Genomic DNA, 6096 nt, shown 5'->3' with positions numbered 1-6096 from the left:
CTTACAACTAGGGATGTACATAAGAGGCCACCTCGAGACTGGTAGGATGGGCAGAGATGTGAAACTGGCTAGTCCCATAACTGCATATGGCGGGTGAGAATTAGGAGAAAGGGGTCCCAATTCCACACTGGCCTCTCCAGCCCTGGGTTCCAGTGCCAAGAAGAGAAGGCTCCACACCTCTGATTGTGAAAACCAGTGGAGCTTGTAGTTTAGTGAGACAATGGGTGGTTAGAGTCCCAGACCTTCAATTAAAGGCTCACATGAATACTTGCTTGCTGCAGACTGCCTCTGAGCCAGCACTGGGGCAGCTGCTTGAAAAGCACCAAGGACATTTGGAGAGGAACTAAATTGTCTGGCTTCAGGATGAGGGCTGGAGGGGCAGCTTTCTCTGAGATAGGAATCCTGGCAGACTCTGTTGTTCCTTTGTTGATCTCTCCCCACTCCCAGCATGCAGATGCAGGCAGCTGCTTTGTTTGAGTTTCCATCAACCTGGCTAACACCGATGGTCCCACCCAACTTGCAGGACCAACCAAGCCACCTCCAGTGGCTTTTCCATACAAATGGCCTCTCTTGGTTTGTGCTGTGGACTTTTCTAAAATCTCTCAAAGATTCACAAAACCCAAACAAGCAGCATATGGCTTCAGCATGCCCTGTACCTCTTGCTAAGCAGCCCTAAGCTTGGCACTAGTGGCAGTTGGCCTTGGTTTGGGGCTTGGCCTCTCGGGGTACCTCTAAGCCAGTATGTGTAATGGCCATCTGCAGACTGCTTGATGACTTTTGCCAGGTGGCCTCGGGCAGTGCACAGGCTGAGGCTGAACTTGGCTTGTGATGGGGCCCCTCCCAGGAGGAGCTGGGGCCAGCATGCCCTATGGTCAGCTTTGACCCAAGCACAACTAGGGCTGCATCAGATGATGACACACCCAAAGGGCATACTGGGTAGGCAGGCACCAGAGCCCTGCTAAAGTGAATCCTGCTTCATAAGGTCAGCCCCTCACCAGCCAGTCCTCATAATCAACCAGCCCAAAGGTCAGTCACACCCATTGATGTGCAAACAACAATTAAGGCTCAACTACAAGAGAGCACACACAACCTATATGAAGAACATGCCTGGAGCACTCAGGTGACTAGGGAACACTGCACCAATGGGTCCCACATGACACCAACTACATAAAGCCACTCAACCAAGATCAGGAGACTAAGGAGCCTTATCTAATACATATAAAAACAAACACAAGGAGACAACCAAATAGGAAAATAAAAAAACATATTCCAAATGAAAAAACAGAACAAAGATCCAGAAAAAGAACTAAACAAAAAGGAGACAAGCAATCTCCCAGATACAGAGTTCAAAACATTGGTTATAAGGATATTCAATGAACTTTGGAGAAGAGTAGATGAACTCAGTGAGAACTTTAACAAAGAGAAAACAAAAATGGAAACAGAAAACACAAAAAGAACCAGTCAGAAATGAAGAATGCAAAAACTGATATGAAGAATACATTATAGGAAATAAACAGATTAAATGAAGCAGGGGATCGAATCAGAGATTTAGAAGATAAGGTAGCAGAAAACCCCAGATCAGAACAGCAAAAAGAAAAAAAAAATCCCCCCCCAAATGAGAATAGTTTAAGGGGCTTCTGGAACAACATCAAGCATACTAACATTTCCATTACAGGGGTACCAGAGGGAGAAGAGAGCAAGGAATTGAAAACCTGTTTGAAGAAATAATGATGGAAATGTCTCTAACCTGGTGAAGGAAATAGACATACGAGCCCAGGAAGCATAGAGTCCCAAGCAAGATGAACCCCAAAAGGTCTACACCAAGACACATCATCATTCAAATGCCAAAGGTTAAAAACAAAGAGAGAATCTTAAACGCAGCAAGAGAAAAGCAGTTCGTTAACTACGAGGGAGCTCCCATAAAACCGTAAACTGATTTCTCAACAGAAACTTTTTAAATGGATTAAATGCTTCAATCAAAAGACATAGGGCAGCCGAACTGATAAGAAAACAAGACCCTTACATATGCTGCCTACAAGAGACTCACTTCAGATTGAAAGACACACACAGACTGAAAGTAAAGGAATGGAAAAAGATCCTTCATGAAAATGGAAATGAAAACAAAATCTGGGGTAGCAATATTTATACCAAATATTTTAAAATAAAGCCTATAACAAGAGATAAAGAAGGACCCAGTAATTTCACTTCTGGGTATTTATCCGAAGAACTCAAAAATACTACTTTAAAGGGACATATCCATGTTATTTTCATTGCAGCATTAATTACAATAGCTGAGATATGGAGACAACCAATGGATGGATAAAGAAGAGGTAGTGCATGTATACAAAGGAATATTACTTAGCCATAAAAAAAAATTAAAAAAAAATTAAAAAAAAATGAATGAAAGCTTGCCATCTGTAGCAACATGGATAAACATAGTGGGTATTGTGCTGAGTGGAGTAAGTCACACAGAAAGACGAATATCATACAACTTTACTTACATGTCACCTGAAACTAATATAATGTTGTATGCCAACTATAACTGAAAAATAAAAAATTAAAAAAACCTTACATTGCTGCAAGCGTTAATGGCTGTGGAAACTTTAAGAACGGAGGTGCCAAATATTTAGTTAAATGTTTTTAGAATGTAATACTTGATACAGATAAAGGAATATATAGTGATGTTTGATATTTGAAGCATAATAAAAAAAATGAACACTTGTTAACTCAAAAAAAAAAAAACCAAACAAACAAACACACCTTTCTAAGATACTCCATGACTGGATGGAAATCAATATAGTTATGTATTTTTATATAGGGATCACAGCAAATCTCTGGAATGGCTGTTCCTGAAGAGTGAACGTTATGATTGCTTTTTTTATTGCATTCTATCTCATACAATGCCTGGCTCATATTTGGCCCAGTGAGAATGATGGAATAAATGATGTTAAGTAAAAATGGGGCAGTCAAGTCAGTGATGCCATACAATTTGCTAAAAAGGTTAAGATGGTTGGCTCAATGGGCAAGTACAAGGACATTCGATAGGGACACATGACAAGCAGAATATATAAAAAAATTAATGCTTGAACACAAACTAGGAAAAAATTGTCACAAGCTTAATCAGGAAGCACACAACAAAGATTTTGAGCATAAATATTCATAGTCTGATAATTTGATAACTGTGTAGTTTACAGAGCAAATATGATATTAGAATATATAAATATTTTCATTATGGTAAGCCATGTTATTAGTGCATTATCCTGGTCAAATTTTACTAGAATTCTGTGCTCTTTGACCAAAGAAGAATCTAGACTGTAAAGTGGATTTAAGATAAAAAATCACTTGAGAATATTTTGACTTAGATTACAATCCAGAGAATGCTAATAACTATTTAAAACATTTGTTAAGCATAAAGCCTAACCAGGGGAGTGATAAGTCTTGTTGCCCAGTTTTTATTGGGGTCTCACTACATAACAAAGATTGACTGACTCATTGGCCACAGGATTGAACTCAATCTCCAAACCCTTTCCATTCCCTTGGGGTTGGGTTGATATCATGTGGCTCAAAATGCCAACCCTATCGTCACATTGTTAGTCTTTCTAGCATGACCAACCTCCATCCTGCCACTATATATGGCAAACCATGAAGACACTTCCATCACTTGAGAAATTCCAAGGATCAGAAACTCCCTTTCAGGAACCAGGGCCAAAGTCAGCCAAATTCTTTATTATAAAACATGTTCTTACTGAGGTTTCTGGCTAGGTTGGTTTACCTCTAGGTCCAATCTTAATACAGTAATCTAACAAGAGTTAGCCAGTCATAAATTATATATATGTCTAATATGCTCTATACCTGAAACTAATATAAAATAATATTTATTGTCAACTCTAATTGAAAAAAAAAAATGTTAGCCAGGTTCTTCTACTGTTATTTTGTTGCACTGAATATTATGCCAAAAAAGAGAACATAATATGGCAAAATTTAGAACGTCAATTATCCAGGCTTTTTTTTTTTTTTTTTGGTCCATTTACTGAATACCTGCTGTATGACAGGCACCTAATGTGAACTCAGCTGCTTATATATTTTGTATTTATCTATCTACATATTGCTTGAAACAAATACATCTATCTGCATTTAATGTTCCAATCAAATGGTCCTTGCTTATTCATTTAAGTATCTCACAAATTCTTTACTGAGATACTTCATCACTCATTATGTCACTTTGGGTTATTTAAATGTTCATAGTGAGGTCCAATGGACAGAAAATATGCTTTGGAGAATGACAGAAATGGGCTTGAAATCCCAGTCCTATCCCATAGTAATGTGATTGTGAGCTACACTGATCTTCAACTTCTGTATTTGCAAAAATATGAACATTAATAATCACATCTACTTAGAGAGGCAACACAGAGGTTAAGAGCATGGACTCTGGAACCAGGCTGCTTGACAGACAGCTCTGACTCTTTATGGGTATGTCAGATTAGGAATGTCACTTAATCCCTCTGGCCACAGCTTCATCAGTAAAATGGGGATAATAATACTCTCATAGGATAATAATATCCTCATAGAGATATTGTGAGGATTAAATAAGGTATTGCATATGAAGCACTTATAATAGTGCCTGAAACCTAACAAGAGCTTAAATATTAGAGATTGCAATTATTATTATTTTGTGTCCCAATATTTTATTTATAAAAAAGATAATGGGCAGGATTTGGTTCATTGATCATACTTCGCTAACCCTTGTAATACAGTAACTTCTGTTAAATGTAATCGTGTTGAATACTTGTTATATGAGTTTCCTAGGGCTACCTTAACAGAGTACCACAAACCAGGTGGCTTAAACCAACATATATTTATTCCCTCACAGTTCTGGACAGTAGAAGCCAGCATGAAGGTTTTGCTAGGGTTGGTTCCTTATGAAGGTTTCTGAGTGACAATCTGTTACACACCTCTCTCCTAGATTCTGATTGTTGCTAACAGTCCTCAGCATTCCTTGGCTTGTATGCAATTATTATTTTTCGTTGTTGAGATAACATAATATTAATGAAAGAGTCATATTAAAAAATCTAGCACAAATACACATTCAAATGTTGATTTCCTTTACTGTAGACATTATTCTATATTTCAGACTATTCATTAAGATGATTCCATGGATATAAATAAGTGAGATGAAATGTATCTTCATCTGATGGCAGGTAAAAAAACAGAAATGAAGTATAAAAGATTAGGCTGGAAAACTGACTTTTAAACAGTGCTAAACTGTTTAAAATTGAGGAGTGCAATGAGGAGTTTTAATAGGCAAACAGTGGTAAAAACTTAGAAAAGTGTAGAGGGTAAAAAGATTCCCTGATAAGTTAAAATTATAATATTTTATCAAAGATTTGAGAAAACTTTTTTTAAAAGTATAAATCCTTATTGTTTTAGAGTTTAAGGCAGCATAATGAAGTAAAAATTAAGACTCCTTTCATTTTAAAATGTGAAAACTTAAAAAGTGATTATCATTTGGGGGAAAAACCCCCAGTATTTTAACATGTAACAAATGAAAATCAGTCAGAATTCTTCATGCTCAATCCTGAAATTATCATAGACTCTGTTGTACCCACATATGCACACACCAGGTTTAAGTCACCAGCAGAATACAATGGAAGTTTAAGAACTGAGATTAAATATCCCAAGTATATTATATTGACAAAATATTAGTGATACCACCGATAACACAGATACTGAGCTGTTTTAACCAACATTACTTATACTGAAAATTACGATTAGTAGAATTTTTTTAATAGTTGAAAAAATCCCAAAACTCCCTGCTAAAAATCGAGGGCCAAAATCTTTTGAGTTCTATGAGTTCAGATTCAAAACTGTGCAAGCAACATACTATACACATTTGCTAAATCTATTTGTATTTCTTAACTTTATCCAATTTCATTTTTAACTTGCCAGGGATTCCGCTTTTGTGAGAAAAACAATAATTTTATTATTTTATAATAATTTAAGACAAATTCTTTTCTCTTCAATTAAAAAATCCAAATGATTAAATCTTTTAGCACTTCTTTGATGAATAGTAGTAAATTTTTCTTGTGATAGATACTT

Source organism: Pteropus medius, unplaced genomic scaffold (genome assembly GCF_902729225.1).
Source record: "Pteropus medius unplaced genomic scaffold, Ma_sr-lr_union100, whole genome shotgun sequence".
NCBI lineage: Eukaryota > Metazoa > Chordata > Mammalia > Chiroptera > Pteropodidae > Pteropus > Pteropus medius.
This window is presented reverse-complemented; position numbering follows the sequence as displayed.